Here is a 22,565-nt window from a genome sequence, read left to right on the forward strand (position 1 = left end):
CATATAAACCAGGCAGAAGCATTCTCAGAAACCTCTTTATGATGTGTGCATTCAACTCGGAGAGATAAGCCTTCCTTTTGATAGAGCAGTTTTGAAACTGTGTTTTGGCAGAATCTGCAAGTGGTTACTTAGAGCCCTTTCAGGCCTTCGTTGCAAACGGGAATATCTTCCCATAAAAACGAAACAGAAACGTTCTGTGAAACTGCTTTGTGAAGTATGAATCCAACTCACAGAGTTGAACACTTCTTTTGAAAGAGCAGCTTTGAAACACTCTTTTTGTAGAATCTACATGTGTTCATTTGGAGCGCTTTGAGGCCTATGGTGGAAAAGGAAATATCGTCACATAATACCTAGACAGAAGCATTCTTTGAAACTTCTTTATGATGTGTGCATTCAAGTCACAGAGTTGAACTTTCCTTTTCATGGAGCAGTTTGGAAAGAGTCTTTTTGCAGCATCTGCAATAGGATACTTGGAGCTCTTTCAGGCCTTTGTTAGAAACGGGAATATCTTCCCATAAAAACTGGACAGAAGCATTCTCACAAACTGCTTTGTGATGTGTGTGTTCAACTCACAGAGGTGAACCTTTCCTTTGCTAGAGCAGTTATGAAACACTCTTTTTGTAGAATCTGCAAGTGTTCATTTGGAGCGATTTGAGGCCTATGGTGGAAAAAGAAATATCTTCATATATAAACAAGGCAGAAGCATTCTCAGAAAGCTCTTTATGATGTGTGCATTCAACTCAGAGAGATAAGCCTTCCTTTTGATAGAGCAGTTTTGCAACTGTGTTTTTGCAGAATCTGCAAGTGGATATTTGGAGTCCTTTCAGGCCTTCGTTGGAAACGAGAATATCTTCCCATAAAAACTAAACAGAAGAGTTCTGTGAAACTCCTTTGTGAAGTATGAATCCAACTCACAGAGTTGAACACTTCTTTTGAAAGAGCAGCTTTGAAACACTCTTTTTGTAGAATCTGCAAGTGTTCGTTTGGAGCGCTTTGAGGCCTATGGTGGAAAAGGAAATATCTTCACATATAAACCAGGCAGAAGCATTCTCAGAAACCTCTTTATGATGTGTGCATTCAACTCGGAGAGATAAACCTTCCTTTTGATAGAGCAGTTTTGAAACTGTGTTTTGGCAGAATCTGCAAGTGGATACTTGGAGCCCTTTCAGGCCTTCGTTGCAAACGGGAATATCTTCCGATAAAAACGAAACAGAAACCTTCTGTGAAACTGCTTTGTGAAGTATGAATCCACCTCACTGAGTTGAACACTTCTTTTGAAAGAGCAGCTTTGAAACACTCTTTTTGTAGAATCTACATGTGTTCATTTGGAGCGCTTTGAGGCCTATGGTGGAAAAGGAAATATCGTCACATAATACCTAGACAGAAGCATTCTTTGAAACTTCTTTATGATGTGTGCATTCAACTCACAGAGTTGAACTTTCCTTTTCATGGAGCAGTTTGGAAAGAGTCTTTTTGCAGCATCTGCAATAGGATACTTGGAGCTCTTTCAGGCCTTTGTTAGAAGCGGGACTATCTTCCCATAAAAACTGGACAGAAGCATTCTCACAAACTGCTTTGTGATGTGTGTGTTCAACTCACAGAGGTGAACCTTTCCTTTGCTAGAGCAGTTATGAAACACTCTTTTTGTAGAATCTGCAAGTGTTCATTTGGAGCGATTTGAGGCCTATGGTGGAAAAAGAAATATCTTCATATATAAACAAGGCAGAAGCATTCTCAGAAAGCTCTTTATGATGTGTGCATTCAACTCAGAGAGATAAGCCTTCCTTTTGATAGAGCAGTTTTGCAACTGTGTTTTTGCAGAATCTGCAAGTGGATATTTGGAGCCCTTTCAGGCCTTCGTTGGAAACGGGAATATCTTCCCATAAAAACTAAACAGAAGCGTTCTGTGAAACTCCTTTGTGAAGTATGAATCCAACTCACAGAGTTGAACACTTCTTTTGAAAGAGCAGCTTTGAAACACTCTTTTTGTAGAATCTGCAAGTGTTCGTTTGGAGCGCTTTGAGGCCTATGGTGGAAAAGGAAATATCTTCACATATAAACCAGGCAGAAGCATTCTCAGAAACCTCTTTATGATGTGTGCATTCAACTCGGAGAGATAAGCCTTCCTTTTGATAGAGCAGTTTTGAAACTGTGTTTTGGCAGAATCTGCAAGTGGATACTTGGAGCCCTTTCAGGCCTTCGTTGCAAACGGGAATATCTTCCGATAAAAACGAAACAGAAACCTTCTGTGAAACTGCTTTGTGAAGTATGAATCCAACTCACAGAGTTGAACACTTCTTTTGAAAGAGCAGCTTTGAAACACTCTTTTTGTAGAATCTACATGTGTTCATTTGGAGCGCTTTGAGGCCTATGGTGGAAAAGGAAATATCGTCACATAATACCTATACAGAAGCATTCTTTGAAACTTCTTTATGATGTGTGCATTCAACTCACAGAGTTGAACTTTCCTTTTCATGGAGCAGTTTGGAAAGAGTCTTTTTGCAGCATCTGCAATAGGATACTTGGAGCTCTTTCAGGCCTTTGTTAGAAGCGGGAATATCTTCCCATAAAAACTGGACAGAAGCATTCTCACAAACTGCTTTGTGATGTGTGTGTTCAACTCACAGAGGTGAACCTTTCCTTTGCTAGAGCAGTTATGAAACACTCTTTTTGTAGAATCTGCAAGTGTTCATTTGGAGCGATTTGAGGCCTATGGTGGAAAAAGAAATATCTTCATATATAAACAAGGCAGAAGCATTCTCAGAAAGCTCTTTATGATGTGTGCATTCAACTCAGAGAGATAAGCCTTCCTTTTGATAGAGCAGTTTTGCAACTGTGTTTTTGCAGAATCTGCAAGTGGATATTTGGAGTCCTTTCAGGCCTTCGTTGGAAACGAGAATATCTTCCCATAAAAACTAAACAGAAGAGTTCTGTGAAACTCCTTTGTGAAGTATGAATCCAACTCACAGAGTTGAACACTTCTTTTGAAAGAGCAGCATTGAAACACTCTTTTTGTAGAATCTGCAAGTGTTCGTTTGGAGCGCTTTGAGGCCTATGGTGGAAAAGGAAATATCTTCACATATAAACCAGGCAGAAGCATTCTCAGAAACCTCTTTATGATGTGTGCATTCAACTCGGAGAGATAAACCTTCCTTTTGATAGAGCAGTTTTGAAACTGTGTTTTGGCAGAATCTGCAAGTGGATACTTGGAGCCCTTTCAGGCCTTCGTTGCAAACGGGAATATCTTCCGATAAAAACGAAACAGAAACCGTCTGTGAAACTGCTTTGTGAAGTATGAATCCACCTCACAGAGTTGAACACTTCTTTTGAAAGAGCAGCTTTGAAACACTCTTTTTGTAGAATCTACATGTGTTCATTTGGAGCGCTTTGAGGCGTATGGTGGAAAAGGAAATATCGTCACATAATACCTAGACAGAAGCATTCTTTGAAACTTCTTTATGATGTGTGCATTCAACTCACAGAGTTGAACTTTCCTTTTCATGGAGCAGTTTGGAAAGAGTCTTTTTGCAGCATCTGCAAGTGGATATTTGGAGCTCTTTCAGGCCTTTGCTGGAAGCGGGAATATCTTCCCATAAAAACTGGACAGAAGCATTCTCACAAACTGCTTTGTGATGTGTGTGTTCAACTCACAGAGGTGAACCTTTCCTTTGCTAGACCAGTTATGAAACACTCTTTTTGTAGAATCTGCAAGTGTTCATTTGGAGCGATTTGAGGCCTATGGTGGAAAAAGAAATATCTTCATATATAAACAAGGCAGAAGCATTCTCAGAAAGCTCTTTATGATGTGTGCATTCAACTCAGAGAGATAAGCCTTCCTTTTGATAGAGCAGTTTTGAAACTGTATTTTTGCAGAATCTGCAAGTGGATATTTGGAGCCCTTTCAGGCCTTCGTTGGAAACGGGAATATCTTCCCATAAAAACTAAACAGAAGAGTTCTGTGAAACTGCTTTGTGTAGTATGAATCCAACTCACAGAGTTGAACACTTCCTTTGAAAGAGCAGTTTTGAAACACTCTTTTTGTAGAATCTGCAAGTGTTCGTTTGGAGCGCTTTGAGGCCTATGGTGGAAAAGGAAATATCTTCACATATAAACCAGGCAGAAGCATTCTCAGAAACCTCTTTATGATGTGTGCATTCAACTCGGAGAGATAAGCCTTCCTTTTGATAGAGCAGTTTTGAAACTGTGTTTTGGCAGAATCTGCAAGTGGTTACTTAGAGCCCTTTCAGGCCTTCGTTGCAAACGGGAATATCTTCCGATAAAAACGAAACAGAAACGTTCTGTGAAACTGCTTTGTGAAGTATGAATCCAACTCACAGAGTTGAACACTTCTTTTGAAAGAGCAGCTTTGAAACACTCTTTTTGTAGAATCTACATGTGTTCATTTGGAGCGCTTTGAGGCCTATGGTGGAAAAGGAAATATCGTCACATAATACCTAGACAGAAGCATTCTTTGAAACTTCTTTATGATGTGTGCATTCAAGTCACAGAGTTGAACTTTCCTTTTCATGGAGCAGTTTGGAAAAACTCTTTTTGCAGCATCTGCAAGTGGATATTTGGAGCTCTTTCAGGCCTTTGTTAGAAGCGGGAATATCTTCCCATAAAAACTGGACAGAAGCATTCTCACAAACTGCTTTGTGATGTGTGTGGTCAACTCACAGAGGTGAACATTTCCTTTGCTAGAGCAGTTATGAAACACTCTTTTTGTAGAATCTGCAAGTGTTCATTTCAAGCGCTTTGAGGCCTATGGTGGAAAAAGAAACATCTTCACATAAAACCTAGACAGAAGCATTCTTTGAAACTTCTTTATGATGTGTGCATTCAACTCACAGAGTTGAACCTTCTTTTTCATGGAGCAGTTTGGAAAGAGTCTTTTTGCAGCATCTGCAAGTGGATATTTGGAGCTCTTTCAGGCCTTTGCTAGAAGCGGGAATATCTTCCCATAAAAACTGGACAGAAGCATTCTCACAAACTGCTTTGTGATGTGTGTGTTCAACTCACAGAGGTGAACCTTTCCTTTGCTAGAGCAGTTATGAAACACTCTTTTTGTAGAATCTGCAAGTGTTCATTTGGAGCGATTTGAGGCCTATGGTGGAAAAAGAAATATCTTCATATATAAACAAGGCAGAAGCATTCTCAGAAAGCTCTTTATGATGTGTGCATTCAACTCAGAGAGATAAGCCTTCCTTTTGATAGAGCAGTTTTGAAACTGTATTTTTGCAGAATCTGCAAGTGGATATTTGGAGCCCTTTCCGGCCTTCGTTGGAAATGGGAATATCTTCCCATAAAAACTAAACAGAAGAGTTCTGTGAAACTGCTTTGTGTAGTATGAATCCAACTCACAGAGTTGAACACTTCCTTTGAAAGAGCAGTTTTGAAACACTCTTTTTGTAGAATCTGCAAGTGTTCGTTTGGAGCGCTTTGAGGCCTATGGTGGAAAAGGAAATATCTTCACATATAAACCAGGCAGAAGCATTCTCAGAAACCTCTTTATGATGTGTGCATTCAACTCGGAGAGATAAGCCTTCCTTTTGATAGAGCAGTTTTGAAAATGTGTTTTGGCAGAATCTGCAAGTGGATACTTGGAGCCCTTTCAGGCCTTCGTTGCAAACGGGAATATCTTCCGATAAAAACGAAACAGAAACGTTCTGTGAAACTGCTTTGTGAAGTATGAATCCAACTCACAGAGTTGAACACTTCTTTTGAAAGAGCAGCTTTGAAACACTCTTTTTGTAGAATCTACATGTGTTCATTTGGAGCGCTTTGAGGCCTATGGTGGAAAAGGAAATATCGTCACATAATACCTAGACAGAAGCATTCTTTGAAACTTCTTTATGATGTGTGCATTCAACTCACAGAGTTGAACTTTCCTTTTCATGGAGCAGTTTGGAAAGAGTCTTTTTGCAGCATCTGCAATAGGATACTTGGAGCTCTTTCAGGCCTTTGTTAGAAGCGGGACTATCTTCCCATAAAAACTGGACAAAAGTATTCTCACAAACTGCTTTGTGATGTGTGTGTTCAACTCACAGAGGTGAACCTTTCCTTTGCTAGAGCAGTTATGAAACACTCTTTTTGTAGAATCTGCAAGTGTTCATTTGGAGCGATTTGAGGCCTATGGTGGAAAAAGAAATATCTTCATATATAAACAAGGCAGAAGCATTCTCAGAAAGCTCTTTATGATGTGTGCATTCAACTCAGAGAGATAAGCCTTCCTTTTGATAGAGCAGTTTTGCAACTGTGTTTTTGCAGAATCTGCAAGTGGATATTTGGAGTCCTTTCAGGCCTTCGTTGGAAACGGGAATATCTTCCCATAAAAACTAAACAGAAGCGTTCTGTGAAACTCCTTTGTGAAGTATGAATCCAACTCACAGAGTTGAACACTTCTTTTGAAAGAGCAGCTTTGAAACACTCTTTTTGTAGAATCTGCAAGTGTTCGTTTGGAGCGCTTTGAGGCCTATGGTGGAAAAGGAAATATCTTCACATATAAACCAGGCAGAAGCATTCTCAGAAACCTCTTTATGATGTGTGCATTCAACTCGGAGAGATAAGCCTTCCTTTTGATAGAGCAGTTTTGAAACTGTGTTTTGGCAGAATCTGCAAGTGGATACTTGGAGCCCTTTCAGGCCTTCGTTGCAAACGGGAATATCTTCCGATAAAAACGAAACAGAAACCTTCTGTGAAACTGCTTTGTGAAGTATGAATCCAACTCACAGAGTTGAACACTTCTTTTGAAAGAGCAGCTTTGAAACACTCTTTTTGTAGAATCTACATGTGTTCATTTGGAGCGCTTTGAGGCCTATGGTGGAAAAGGAAATATCGTCACATAATACCTAGACAGAAGCATTCTTTGAAACTTCTTTATGATGTGTGCATCCAACTCACAGAGTTGAACTTTCCTTTTCATGGAGCAGTTTGGAAAGAGTCTTTTTGCAGCATCTGCAATAGGATACTTGGAGCTCTTTCAGGCCTTTGTTAGAAGCGGGAATATCTTCCCATAAAAACTGGACAGAAGCATTCTCACAAACTGCTTTGTGATGTGTGTGTTCAACTCACAGAGGTGAACCTTTCCTTTGCTAGAGCAGTTATGAAACACTCTTTTTGTAGAATCTGCAAGTGTTCATTTGGAGCGATTTGAGGCCTATGGTGGAAAAAGAAATATCTTCATATATAAACAAGGCAGAAGCATTCTCAGAAAGCTCTTTATGATGTGTGCATTCAACTCAGAGAGATAAGCCTTACTTTTGATAGAGCAGTTTTGCAACTGTGTTTTTGCAGAATCTGCAAGTGGATATTTGGAGCCCTTTCAGGCCTTCGTTGGAAACGGGAATATCTTCCCATAAAAACTAAACAGAAGCGTTCTGTGAAACTCCTTTGTGAAGTATGAATCCAACTCACAGAGTTGAACACTTCTTTTGAAAGAGCAGCTTTGAAACACTCTTTTTGTAGAATCTGCAAGTGTTCGTTTGGAGCGCTTTGAGGCCTATGGTGGAAAAGGAAATATCTTCACATATAAACCAGGCAGAAGCATTCTCAGAAACCTCTTTATGATGTGTGCATTCAACTCGGAGAGATAAGCCTTCCTTTTGATAGAGCAGTTTTGAAACTGTGTTTTGGCAGAATCTGCAAGTGGATACTTGGAGCCCTTTCAGGCCTTCGTTGCAAACGGGAATATCTTCCGATAAAAACGAAACAGAAACCTTCTGTGAAACTGCTTTGTGAAGTATGAATCCAACTCACAGAGTTGAACACTTCTTTTGAAAGAGCAGCTTTGAAACACTCTTTTTGTAGAATCTACATGTGTTCATTTGGAGCGCTTTGAGGCCTATGGTGGAAAAGGAAATATCGTCACATAATACCTAGACAGAAGCATTCTTTGAAACTTCTTTATGATGTGTGCATTCAACTCACAGAGTTGAACTTTCCTTTTCATGGAGCAGTTTGGAAAGAGTCTTTTTGCAGCATCTGCAATAGGATACTTGGAGCTCTTTCAGGCCTTTGTTAGAAGCGGGACTATCTTCCCATAAAAACTGGACAGAAGCATTCTCACAAACTGCTTTGTGATGTGTGTGTTCAACTCACAGAGGTGAACCTTTCCTTTGCTAGAGCAGTTATGAAACACTCTTTTTGTAGAATCTGCAAGTGTTCATTTGGAGCGATTTGAGGCCTATGGTGGAAAAAGAAATATCTTCATATATAAACAAGGCAGAAGCATTCTCAGAAAGCTCTTTATGATGTGTGCATTCAACTCAGAGAGATAAGCCTTCCTTTTGATAGAGCAGTTTTGCAACTGTGTTTTTGCAGAATCTGCAAGTGGATATTTGGAGCCCTTTCAGGCCTTCGTTGGAAACGGGAATATCTTCCCATAAAAACTAAACAGAAGCGTTCTGTGAAACTCCTTTGTGAAGTATGAATCCAACTCACAGAGTTGAACACTTCTTTTGAAAGAGCAGCTTTGAAACACTCTTTTTGTAGAATCTGCAAGTGTTCGTTTGGAGCGCTTTGAGGCCTATGGTGGAAAAGGAAATATCTTCACATATAAACCAGGCAGAAGCATTCTCAGAAACCTCTTTATGATGTGTGCATTCAACTCGGAGAGATAAGCCTTCCTTTTGATAGAGCAGTTTTGAAACTGTGTTTTGGCAGAATCTGCAAGTGGATACTTGGAGCCCTTTCAGGCCTTCGTTGCAAACGGGAATATCTTCCGATAAAAACGAAACAGAAACCTTCTGTGAAACTGCTTTGTGAAGTATGAATCCAACTCACAGAGTTGAACACTTCTTTTGAAAGAGCAGCTTTGAAACACTCTTTTTGTAGAATCTACATGTGTTCATTTGGAGCGCTTTGAGGCCTATGGTGGAAAAGGAAATATCGTCACATAATACCTAGACAGAAGCATTCTTTGAAACTTCTTTATGATGTGTGCATCCAACTCACAGAGTTGAACTTTCCTTTTCATGGAGCAGTTTGGAAAGAGTCTTTTTGCAGCATCTGCAATAGGATACTTGGAGCTCTTTCAGGCCTTTGTTAGAAGCGGGAATATCTTCCCATAAAAACTGGACAGAAGCATTCTCACAAACTGCTTTGTGATGTGTGTGTTCAACTCACAGAGGTGAACCTTTCCTTTGCTAGAGCAGTTATGAAACACTCTTTTTGTAGAATCTGCAAGTGTTCATTTGGAGCGATTTGAGGCCTATGGTGGAAAAAGAAATATCTTCATATATAAACAAGGCAGAAGCATTCTCAGAAAGCTCTTTATGATGTGTGCATTCAACTCAGAGAGATAAGCCTTCCTTTTGATAGAGCAGTTTTGCAACTGTGTTTTTGCAGAATCTGCAAGTGGATATTTGGAGTCCTTTCAGGCCTTCGTTGGAAACGAGAATATCTTCCCATAAAAACTAAACAGAAGAGTTCTGTGAAACTCCTTTGTGAAGTATGAATCCAACTCACAGAGTTGAACACTTCTTTTGAAAGAGCAGCTTTGAAACACTCTTTTTGTAGAATCTGCAAGTGTTCGTTTGGAGCGCTTTGAGGCCTATGGTGGAAAAGGAAATATCTTCACATATAAACCAGGCAGAAGCATTCTCAGAAACCTCTTTATGATGTGTGCATTCAACTCGGAGAGATAAACCTTCCTTTTGATAGAGCAGTTTTGAAACTGTGTTTTGGCAGAATCTGCAAGTGGATACTTGGAGCCCTTTCAGGCCTTCGTTGCAAACGGGAATATCTTCCGATAAAAACGAAACAGAAACCTTCTGTGAAACTGCTTTGTGAAGTATGAATCCACCTCACAGAGTTGAACACTTCTTTTGAAAGAGCAGCTTTGAAACACTCTTTTTGTAGAATCTACATGTGTTCATTTGGAGCGCTTTGAGGCGTATGGTGGAAAAGGAAATATCGTCACATAATACCTAGACAGAAGCATTCTTTGAAACTTCTTTATGATGTGTGCATTCAACTCACAGAGTTGAACTTTCCTTTTCATGGAGCAGTTTGGAAAGAGTCTTTTTGCAGCATCTGCAATAGGATACTTGGAGCTCTTTCAGGCCTTTGTTAGAAGCGGGACTATCTTCCCATAAAAACTGGACAGAAGCATTCTCACAAACTGCTTTGTGATGTGTGTGTTCAACTCACAGAGGTGAACCTTTCCTTTGCTAGAGCAGTTATGAAACACTCTTTTTGTAGAATCTGCAAGTGTTCATTTGGAGCGATTTGAGGCCTATGGTGGAAAAAGAAATATCTTCATATATAAACAAGGCAGAAGCATTCTCAGAAAGCTCTTTATGATGTGTGCATTCAACTCAGAGAGATAAGCCTTCCTTTTGATAGAGCAGTTTTGCAACTGTGTTTTTGCAGAATCTGCAAGTGGATATTTGGAGCCCTTTCAGGCCTTCGTTGGAAACGGGAATATCTTCCCATAAAAACTAAACAGAAGCGTTCTGTGAAACTCCTTTGTGAAGTATGAATCCAACTCACAGAGTTGAACACTTCTTTTGAAAGAGCAGCTTTGAAACACTCTTTTTGTAGAATCTGCAAGTGTTCGTTTGGAGCGCTTTGAGGCCTATGGTGGAAAAGGAAATATCTTCACATATAAACCAGGCAGAAGCATTCTCAGAAACCTCTTTATGATGTGTGCATTCAACTCGGAGAGATAAGCCTTCCTTTTGATAGAGCAGTTTTGAAACTGTGTTTTGGCAGAATCTGCAAGTGGATACTTGGAGCCCTTTCAGGCCTTCGTTGCAAACGGGAATATCTTCCGATAAAAACGAAACAGAAACCTTCTGTGAAACTGCTTTGTGAAGTATGAATCCAACTCACAGAGTTGAACACTTCTTTTGAAAGAGCAGCTTTGAAACACTCTTTTTGTAGAATCTACATGTGTTCATTTGGAGCGCTTTGAGGCCTATGGTGGAAAAGGAAATATCGTCACATAATACCTAGACAGAAGCATTCTTTGAAACTTCTTTATGATGTGTGCATTCAACTCACAGAGTTGAACTTTCCTTTTCATGGAGCAGTTTGGAAAGAGTCTTTTTGCAGCATCTGCAATAGGATACTTGGAGCTCTTTCAGGCCTTTGTTAGAAGCGGGAATATCTTCCCATAAAAACTGGACAGAAGCATTCTCACAAACTGCTTTGTGATGTGTGTGTTCAACTCACAGAGGTGAACCTTTCCTTTGCTAGAGCAGTTATGAAACACTCTTTTTGTAGAATCTGCAAGTGTTCATTTGGAGCGATTTGAGGCCTATGGTGGAAAAAGAAATATCTTCATATATAAACAAGGCAGAAGCATTCTCAGAAAGCTCTTTATGATGTGTGCATTCAACTCAGAGAGATAAGCCTTCCTTTTGATAGAGCAGTTTTGCAACTGTGTTTTTGCAGAATCTGCAAGTGGATATTTGGAGTCCTTTCAGGCCTTCGTTGGAAACGAGAATATCTTCCCATAAAAACTAAACAGAAGAGTTCTGTGAAACTCCTTTGTGAAGTATGAATCCAACTCACAGAGTTGAACACTTCTTTTGAAAGAGCAGCTTTGAAACACTCTTTTTGTAGAATCTGCAAGTGTTCGTTTGGAGCGCTTTGAGGCCTATGGTGGAAAAGGAAATATCTTCACATATAAACCAGGCAGAAGCATTCTCAGAAACCTCTTTATGATGTGTGCATTCAACTCGGAGAGATAAACCTTCCTTTTGATAGAGCAGTTTTGAAACTGTGTTTTGGCAGAATCTGCAAGTGGATACTTGGAGCCCTTTCAGGCCTTCGTTGCAAACGGGAATATCTTCCGATAAAAACGAAACAGAAACGTTCTGTGAAACTGCTTTGTGAAGTATGAATCCAACTCACAGAGTTGAACACTTCTTTTGAAAGAGCAGCTTTGAAACACTCTTTTTTTAGAATCTACATGTGTTCATTTGGAGCGCTTTGAGGCCTATGGTGGAAAAGGAAATATCGTCACATAATACCTAGACAGAAGCATTCTTTGAAACTTCTTTATGATGTGTGCATTCAACTCACAGAGTTGAACTTTCCTTTTCATGGAGCAGTTTGGAAAGAGTCTTTTTGCAGCATCTGCAATAGGATACTTGGAGCTCTTTCAGGCCTTTGTTAGAAGCGGGACTATCTTCCCATAAAAACTGGACAGAAGCATTCTCACAAACTGCTTTGTGATGTGTGTGTTCAACTCACAGAGGTGAACCTTTCCTTTGCTAGAGCAGTTATGAAACACTCTTTTTGTAGAATCTGCAAGTGTTCATTTGGAGCGATTTGAGGCCTATGGTGGAAAAAGAAATATCTTCATATATAAACAAGGCAGAAGCATTCTCAGAAAGCTCTTTATGATGTGTGCATTCAACTCAGAGAGATAAGCCTTCCTTTTGATAGAGCAGTTTTGCAACTGTGTTTTTGCAGAATCTGCAAGTGGATATTTGGAGCCCTTTCAGGCCTTCGTTGGAAACGGGAATATCTTCCCATAAAAACTAAACAGAAGCGTTCTGTGAAACTCCTTTGTGAAGTATGAATCCAACTCACAGAGTTGAACACTTCTTTTGAAAGAGCAGCTTTGAAACACTCTTTTTGTAGAATCTGCAAGTGTTCGTTTGGAGCTCTTTGAGGCCTATGGTGGAAAAGGAAATATCTTCACATATAAACCAGGCAGAAGCATTCTCAGAAACCTCTTTATGATGTGTGCATTCAACTCGGAGAGATAAGCCTTCCTTTTGATAGAGCAGTTTTGAAACTGTGTTTTGGCAGAATCTGCTAGTGGATACTTGGAGCCCTTTCAGGCCTTCGTTGCAAACGGGAATATCTTCCGATAAAAACGAAACAGAAACCTTCTGTGAAACTGCTTTGTGAAGTATGAATCCAACTCACAGAGTTGAACACTTCTTTTGAAAGAGCAGCTTTGAAACACTCTTTTTGTAGAATCTACATGTGTTCATTTGGAGCGCTTTGAGGCCTATGGTGGAAAAGGAAATATCGTCACATAATACCTAGACAGAAGCATTCTTTGAAACTTCTTTATGATGTGTGCATCCAACTCACAGAGTTGAACTTTCCTTTTCATGGAGCAGTTTGGAAAGAGTCTTTTTGCAGCATCTGCAATAGGATACTTGGAGCTCTTTCAGGCCTTTGTTAGAAGCGGGAATATCTTCCCATAAAAACTGGACAGAAGCATTCTCACAAACTGCTTTGTGATGTGTGTGTTCAACTCACAGAGGTGAACCTTTCCTTTGCTAGAGCAGTTATGAAACACTCTTTTTGTAGAATCTGCAAGTGTTCATTTGGAGCGATTTGAGGCCTATGGTGGAAAAAGAAATATCTTCATATATAAACAAGGCAGAAGCATTCTCAGAAAGCTCTTTATGATGTGTGCATTCAACTCAGAGAGATAAGCCTTCCTTTTGATAGAGCAGTTTTGCAACTGTGTTTTTGCAGAATCTGCAAGTGGATATTTGGAGCCCTTTCAGGCCTTCGTTGGAAACGGGAATATCTTCCCATAAAAACTAAACAGAAGCGTTCTGTGAAACTCCTTTGTGAAGTATGAATCCAACTCACAGAGTTGAACACTTCTTTTGAAAGAGCAGCTTTGAAACACTCTTTTTGTAGAATCTGCAAGTGTTCGTTTGGAGCGCTTTGAGGCCTATGGTGGAAAAGGAAATATCTTCACATATAAACCAGGCAGAAGCATTCTCAGAAACCTCTTTATGATGTGTGCATTCAACTCGGAGAGATAAGCCTTCCTTTTGATAGAGCAGTATTGAAACTGTGTTTTGGCAGAATCTGCAAGTGGATACTTGGAGCCCTTTCAGGCCTTCGTTGCAAACGGGAATATCTTCCGATAAAAACGAAACAGAAACCTTCTGTGAAACTGCTTTGTGAAGTATGAATCCAACTCACAGAGTTGAACACTTCTTTTGAAAGAGCAGCTTTGAAACACTCTTTTTGTAGAATCTACATGTGTTCATTTGGAGCGCTTTGAGGCCTATGGTGGAAAAGGAAATATCGTCACATAATACCTAGACAGAAGCATTCTTTGAAACTTCTTTATGATGTGTGCATTCAACTCACAGAGTTGAACTTTCCTTTTCATGGAGCAGTTTGGAAAGAGTCTTTTTGCAGCATCTGCAATAGGATACTTGGAGCTCTTTCAGGCCTTTGTTAGAAGCGGGAATATCTTCCCATAAAAACTGGACAGAAGCATTCTCACAAACTGCTTTGTGATGTGTGTGTTCAACTCACAGAGGTGAACCTTTCCTTTGCTAGAGCAGTTATGAAACACTCTTTTTGTAGAATCTGCAAGTGTTCATTTGGAGCGATTTGAGGCCTATGGTGGAAAAAGAAATATCTTCATATATAAACAAGGCAGAAGCATTCTCAGAAAGCTCTTTATGATGTGTGCATTCAACTCAGAGAGATAAGCCTTCCTTTTGATAGAGCAGTTTTGCAACTGTGTTTTTGCAGAATCTGCAAGTGGATATTTGGAGTCCTTTCAGGCCTTCGTTGGAAACGAGAATATCTTCCCATAAAAACTAAACAGAAGAGTTCTGTGAAACTCCTTTGTGAAGTATGAATCCAACTCACAGAGTTGAACACTTCTTTTGAAAGAGCAGCTTTGAAACACTCTTTTTGTAGAATCTGCAAGTGTTCGTTTGGAGCGCTTTGAGGCCTATGGTGGAAAAGGAAATATCTTCACATATAAACCAGGCAGAAGCATTCTCAGAAACCTCTTTATGATGTGTGCATTCAACTCGGAGAGATAAACCTTCCTTTTGATAGAGCAGTTTTGAAACTGTGTTTTGGCAGAATCTGCAAGTGGATACTTGGAGCCCTTTCAGGCCTTCGTTGCAAACGGGAATATCTTCCGATAAAAACGAAACAGAAACGTTCTGTGAAACTGCTTTGTGAAGTATGAATCCAACTCACAGAGTTGAACACTTCTTTTGAAAGAGCAGCTTTGAAACACTCTTTTTTTAGAATCTACATGTGTTCATTTGGAGCGCTTTGAGGCCTATGGTGGAAAAGGAAATATCGTCACATAATACCTAGACAGAAGCATTCTTTGAAACTTCTTTATGATGTGTGCATTCAACTCACAGAGTTGAACTTTCCTTTTCATGGAGCAGTTTGGAAAGAGTCTTTTTGCAGCATCTGCAATAGGATACTTGGAGCTCTTTCAGGCCTTTGTTAGAAGCGGGACTATCTTCCCATAAAAACTGGACAGAAGCATTCTCACAAACTGCTTTGTGATGTGTGTGTTCAACTCACAGAGGTGAACCTTTCCTTTGCTAGAGCAGTTATGAAACACTCTTTTTGTAGAATCTGCAAGTGTTCATTTGGAGCGATTTGAGGCCTATGGTGGAAAAAGAAATATCTTCATATATAAACAAGGCAGAAGCATTCTCAGAAAGCTCTTTATGATGTGTGCATTCAACTCAGAGAGATAAGCCTTCCTTTTGATAGAGCAGTTTTGCAACTGTGTTTTTGCAGAATCTGCAAGTGGATATTTGGAGCCCTTTCAGGCCTTCGTTGGAAACGGGAATATCTTCCCATAAAAACTAAACAGAAGCGTTCTGTGAAACTCCTTTGTGAAGTATGAATCCAACTCACAGAGTTGAACACTTCTTTTGAAAGAGCAGCTTTGAAACACTCTTTTTGTAGAATCTGCAAGTGTTCGTTTGGAGCGCTTTGAGGCCTATGGTGGAAAAGGAAATATCTTCACATATAAACCAGGCAGAAGCATTCTCAGAAACCTCTTTATGATGTGTGCATTCAACTCGGAGAGATAAGCCTTCCTTTTGATAGAGCAGTTTTGAAACTGTGTTTTGGCAGAATCTGCTAGTGGATACTTGGAGCCCTTTCAGGCCTTCGTTGCAAACGGGAATATCTTCCGATAAAAACGAAACAGAAACCTTCTGTGAAACTGCTTTGTGAAGTATGAATCCAACTCACAGAGTTGAACACTTCTTTTGAAAGAGCAGCTTTGAAACACTCTTTTTGTAGAATCTACATGTGTTCATTTGGAGCGCTTTGAGGCCTATGGTGGAAAAGGAAATATCGTCACATAATACCTAGACAGAAGCATTCTTTGAAACTTCTTTATGATGTGTGCATCCAACTCACAGAGTTGAACTTTCCTTTTCATGGAGCAGTTTGGAAAGAGTCTTTTTGCAGCATCTGCAATAGGATACTTGGAGCTCTTTCAGGCCTTTGTTAGAAGCGGGAATATCTTCCCATAAAAACTGGACAGAAGCATTCTCACAAACTGCTTTGTGATGTGTGTGTTCAACTCACAGAGGTGAACCTTTCCTTTGCTAGAGCAGTTATGAAACACTCTTTTTGTAGAATCTGCAAGTGTTCATTTGGAGCGATTTGAGGCCTATGGTGGAAAAAGAAATATCTTCATATATAAACAAGGCAGAAGCATTCTCAGAAAGCTCTTTATGATGTGTGCATTCAACTCAGAGAGATAAGCCTTCCTTTTGATAGAGCAGTTTTGCAACTGTGTTTTTGCAGAATCTGCAAGTGGATATTTGGAGTCCTTTCAGGCCTTCGTTGGAAACGAGAATATCTTCCCATAAAAACTAAACAGAAGAGTTCTGTGAAACTCCTTTGTGAAGTATGAATCCAACTCACAGAGTTGAACACTTCTTTTGAAAGAGCAGCTTTGAAACACTCTTTTTGTAGAATCTGCAAGTGTTCGTTTGGAGCGCTTTGAGGCCTATGGTGGAAAAGGAAATATCTTCACATATAAACCAGGCAGAAGCATTCTCAGAAACCTCTTTATGATGTGTGCATTCAACTCGGAGAGATAAACCTTCCTTTTGATAGAGCAGTTTTGAAACTGTGTTTTGGCAGAATCTGCAAGTGGATACTTGGAGCCCTTTCAGGCCTTCGTTGCAAACGGGAATATCTTCCGATAAAAACGAAACAGAAACCTTCTGTGAAACTGCTTTGTGAAGTATGAATCCACCTCACAGAGTTGAACACTTCTTTTGAAAGAGCAGCTTTGAAACACTCTTTTTGTAGAATCTACATGTGTTCATTTGGAGCGCTTTGAGGCGTATGGTGGAAAAGGAAATATCGTCACATAATACCTAGACAGAAGCATTCTTTGAAACTTCTTTATGATGTGTGCATTCAACTCACAGAGTTGAACTTTCCTTTTCATGGAGCAGTTTGGAAAGAGTCTTTTTGCAGCATCTGCAATAGGATACTTGGAGCTCTTTCAGGCCTTTGTTAGAAGCGGGACTATCTTCCCATAAAAACTGGACAGAAGCATTCTCACAAACTGCTTTGTGATGTGTGTGTTCAACTCACAGAGGTGAACCTTTCCTTTGCTAGAGCAGTTATGAAACACTCTTTTTGTAGAATCTGCAAGTGTTCATTTGGAGCGATTTGAGGCCTATGGTGGAAAAAGAAATATCTTCATATATAAACAAGGCAGAAGCATTCTCAGAAAGCTCTTTATGATGTGTGCATTCAACTCAGAGAGATAAGCCTTCCTTTTGATAGAGCAGTTTTGCAACTGTGTTTTTGCAGAATCTGCAAGTGGATATTTGGAGCCCTTTCAGGCCTTCGTTGGAAACGGGAATATCTTCCCATAAAAACTAAACAGAAGCGTTCTGTGAAACTCCTTTGTGAAGTATGAATCCAACTCACAGAGTTGAACACTTCTTTTGAAAGAGCAGCTTTGAAACACTCTTTTTGTAGAATCTGCAAGTGTTCGTTTGGAGCGCTTTGAGGCCTATGGTGGAAAAGGAAATATCTTCACATATAAACCAGGCAGAAGCATTCTCAGAAACCTCTTTATGATGTGTGCATTCAACTCGGAGAGATAAGCCTTCCTTTTGATAGAGCAGTTTTGAAACTGTGTTTTGGCAGAATCTGCAAGTGGATACTTGGAGCCCTTTCAGGCCTTCGTTGCAAACGGGAATATCTTCCGATAAAAACGAAACAGAAACCTTCTGTGAAACTGCTTTGTGAAGTATGAATCCAACTCACAGAGTTGAACACTTCTTTTGAAAGAGCAGCTTTGAAACACTCTTTTTGTAGAATCTACATGTGTTCATTTGGAGCGCTTTGAGGCCTATGGTGGAAAAGGAAATATCGTCACATAATACCTAGACAGAAGCATTCTTTGAAACTTCTTTATGATGTGTGCATTCAACTCACAGAGTTGAACTTTCCTTTTCATGGAGCAGTTTGGAAAGAGTCTTTTTGCAGCATCTGCAATAGGATACTTGGAGCTCTTTCAGGCCTTTGTTAGAAGCGGGACTATCTTCCCATAAAAACTGGACAGAAGCATTCTCACAAACTGCTTTGTGATGTGTGTGTTCAACTCACAGAGGTGAACCTTTCCTTTGCTAGAGCAGTTATGAAACACTCTTTTTGTAGAATCTGCAAGTGTTCATTTGGAGCGATTTGAGGCCTATGGTGGAAAAAGAAATATCTTCATATATAAACAAGGCAGAAGCATTCTCAGAAAGCTCTTTATGATGTGTGCATTCAACTCAGAGAGATAAGCCTTCCTTTTGATAGAGCAGTTTTGCAACTGTGTTTTTGCAGAATCTGCAAGTGGATATTTGGAGCCCTTTCAGGCCTTCGTTGGAAACGAGAATATCTTCCCATAAAAACTAAACAGAAGCGTTCTGTGAAACTCCTTTGTGAAGTATGAATCCAACTCACAGAGTTGAACACTTCTTTTGAAAGAGCAGCTTTGAAACACTCTTTTTGTAGAATCTGCAAGTGTTCGTTTGGAGCGCTTTGAGGCCTATGGTGGAAAAGGAAATATCTTCACATATAAACCAGGCAGAAGCATTCTCAGAAACCTCTTTATGATGTGTGCATTCAACTCGGAGAGATAAACCTTCCTTTTGATAGAGCAGTTTTGAAACTGTGTTTTGGCAGAATCTGCAGGTGGATACTTGGAGCCCTTTCAGGCCTTCGTTGCAAACGGGAATATCTTCCGATAAAAACGAAACAGAAACCTTCTGTGAAACTGCTTTGTGAAGTATGAATCCAACTCACAGAGTTGAACACTTCTTTTGAAAGAGCAGCTTTGAAACACTCTTTTTGTAGAATCTACATGTGTTCATTTGGAGCGCTTTGAGGCCTATGGTGGAAAAGGAAATATCGTCACATAATACCTAGACAGAAGCATTCTTTGAAACTTCTTTATGATGTGTGCATTCAACTCACAGAGTTGAACTTTCCTTTTCATGGAGCAGTTTGGAAAGAGTCTTTTTGCAGCATCTGCAATAGGATACTTGGAGCTCTTTCAGGCCTTTGTTAGAAGCGGGACTATCTTCCCATAAAAACTGGACAGAAGCATTCTCACAAACTGCTTTGTGATGTGTGTGTTCAACTCACAGAGGTGAACCTTTCCTTTGCTAGAGCAGTTATGAAACACTCTTTTTGTAGAATCTGCAAGTGTTCATTTGGAGCGATTTGAGGCCTATGGTGGAAAAAGAAATATCTTCATATATAAACAAGGCAGAAGCATTCTCAGAAAGCTCTTTATGATGTGTGCATTCAACTCAGAGAGATAAGCCTTCCTTTTGATAGAGCAGTTTTGCAACTGTGTTTTTGCAGAATCTGCAAGTGGATATTTGGAGCCCTTTCAGGCCTTCGTTGGAAACGGGAATATCTTCCCATAAAAACTAAACAGAAGCGTTCTGTGAAACTCCTTTGTGAAGTATGAATCCAACTCACAGAGTTGAACACTTCTTTTGAAAGAGCAGCTTTGAAACACTCTTTTTGTAGAATCTGCAAGTGTTCGTTTGGAGCGCTTTGAGGCCTATGGTGGAAAAGGAAATATCTTCACATATAAACCAGGCAGAAGCATTCTCAGAAACCTCTTTATGATGTGTGCATTCAACTCGGAGAGATAAGCCTTCCTTTTGATAGAGCAGTTTTGAAACTGTGTTTTGGCAGAATCTGCTAGTGGATACTTGGAGCCCTTTCAGGCCTTCGTTGCAAACGGGAATATCTTCCGATAAAAACGAAACAGAAACCTTCTGTGAAACTGCTTTGTGAAGTATGAATCCAACTCACAGAGTTGAACACTTCTTTTGAAAGAGCAGCTTTGAAACACTCTTTTTGTAGAATCTACATGTGTTCATTTGGAGCGCTTTGAGGCCTATGGTGGAAAAGGAAATATCGTCACATAATACCTAGACAGAAGCATTCTTTGAAACTTCTTTATGATGTGTGCATCCAACTCACAGAGTTGAACTTTCCTTTTCATGGAGCAGTTTGGAAAGAGTCTTTTTGCAGCATCTGCAATAGGATACTTGGAGCTCTTTCAGGCCTTTGTTAGAAGCGGGAATATCTTCCCATAAAAACTGGACAGAAGCATTCTCACAAACTGCTTTGTGATGTGTGTGTTCAACTCACAGAGGTGAACCTTTCCTTTGCTAGAGCAGTTATGAAACACTCTTTTTGTAGAATCTGCAAGTGTTCATTTGGAGCGATTTGAGGCCTATGGTGGAAAAAGAAATATCTTCATATATAAACAAGGCAGAAGCATTCTCAGAAAGCTCTTTATGATGTGTGCATTCAACTCAGAGAGATAAGCCTTCCTTTTGATAGAGCAGTTTTGCAACTGTGTTTTTGCAGAATCTGCAAGTGGATATTTGGAGTCCTTTCAGGCCTTCGTTGGAAACGAGAATATCTTCCCATAAAAACTAAACAGAAGAGTTCTGTGAAACTCCTTTGTGAAGTATGAATCCAACTCACAGAGTTGAACACTTCTTTTGAAAGAGCAGCTTTGAAACACTCTTTTTGTAGAATCTGCAAGTGTTCGTTTGGAGCGCTTTGAGGCCTATGGTGGAAAAGGAAATATCTTCACATATAAACCAGGCAGAAGCATTCTCAGAAACCTCTTTATGATGTGTGCATTCAACTCGGAGAGATAAACCTTCCTTTTGATAGAGCAGTTTTGAAACTGTGTTTTGGCAGAATCTGCAAGTGGATACTTGGAGCCCTTTCAGGCCTTCGTTGCAAACGGGAATATCTTCCGATAAAAACGAAACAGAAACGTTCTGTGAAACTGCTTTGTGAAGTATGAATCCAACTCACAGAGTTGAACACTTCTTTTGAAAGAGCAGCTTTGAAACACTCTTTTTTTAGAATCTACATGTGTTCATTTGGAGCGCTTTGAGGCCTATGGTGGAAAAGGAAATATCGTCACATAATACCTAGACAGAAGCATTCTTTGAAACTTCTTTATGATGTGTGCATTCAACTCACAGAGTTGAACTTTCCTTTTCATGGAGCAGTTTGGAAAGAGTCTTTTTGCAGCATCTGCAATAGGATACTTGGAGCTCTTTCAGGCCTTTGTTAGAAGCGGGACTATCTTCCCATAAAAACTGGACAGAAGCATTCTCACAAACTGCTTTGTGATGTGTGTGTTCAACTCACAGAGGTGAACCTTTCCTTTGCTAGAGCAGTTATGAAACACTCTTTTTGTAGAATCTGCAAGTGTTCATTTGGAGCGATTTGAGGCCTATGGTGGAAAAAGAAATATCTTCATATATAAACAAGGCAGAAGCATTCTCAGAAAGCTCTTTATGATGTGTGCATTCAACTCAGAGAGATAAGCCTTCCTTTTGATAGAGCAGTTTTGCAACTGTGTTTTTGCAGAATCTGCAAGTGGATATTTGGAGCCCTTTCAGGCCTTCGTTGGAAACGGGAATATCTTCCCATAAAAACTAAACAGAAGCGTTCTGTGAAACTCCTTTGTGAAGTATGAATCCAACTCACAGAGTTGAACACTTCTTTTGAAAGAGCAGCTTTGAAACACTCTTTTTGTAGAATCTGCAAGTGTTCGTTTGGAGCGCTTTGAGGCCTATGGTGGAAAAGGAAATATCTTCACATATAAACCAGGCAGAAGCATTCTCAGAAACCTCTTTATGATGTGTGCATTCAACTCGGAGAGATAAGCCTTCCTTTTGATAGAGCAGTTTTGAAACTGTGTTTTGGCAGAATCTGCAAGTGGATACTTGGAGCCCTTTCAGGCCTTCGTTGCAAACGGGAATATCTTCCGATAAAAACGAAACAGAAACCTTCTGTGAAACTGCTTTGTGAAGTATGAATCCAACTCACAGAGTTGAACACTTCTTTTGAAAGAGCAGCTTTGAAACACTCTTTTTGTAGAATCTACATGTGTTCATTTGGAGCGCTTTGAGGCCTATGGTGGAAAAGGAAATATCGTCACATAATACCTAGACAGAAGCATTCTTTGAAACTTCTTTATGATGTGTGCATCCAACTCACAGAGTTGAACTTTCCTTTTCATGGAGCAGTTTGGAAAGAGTCTTTTTGCAGCATCTGCAATAGGATACTTGGAGCTCTTTCAGGCCTTTGTTAGAAGCGGGAATATCTTCCCATAAAAACTGGACAGAAGCATTCTCACAAACTGCTTTGTGATGTGTGTGTTCAACTCACAGAGGTGAACCTTTCCTTTGCTAGAGCAGTTATGAAACACTCTTTTTGTAGAATCTGCAAGTGTTCATTTGGAGCGATTTGAGGCCTATGGTGGAAAAAGAAAT

This window comes from Pongo pygmaeus, chromosome 3, assembly GCF_028885625.2.
Source record: "Pongo pygmaeus isolate AG05252 chromosome 3, NHGRI_mPonPyg2-v2.0_pri, whole genome shotgun sequence".
Lineage (NCBI taxonomy): Eukaryota > Metazoa > Chordata > Mammalia > Primates > Hominidae > Pongo > Pongo pygmaeus.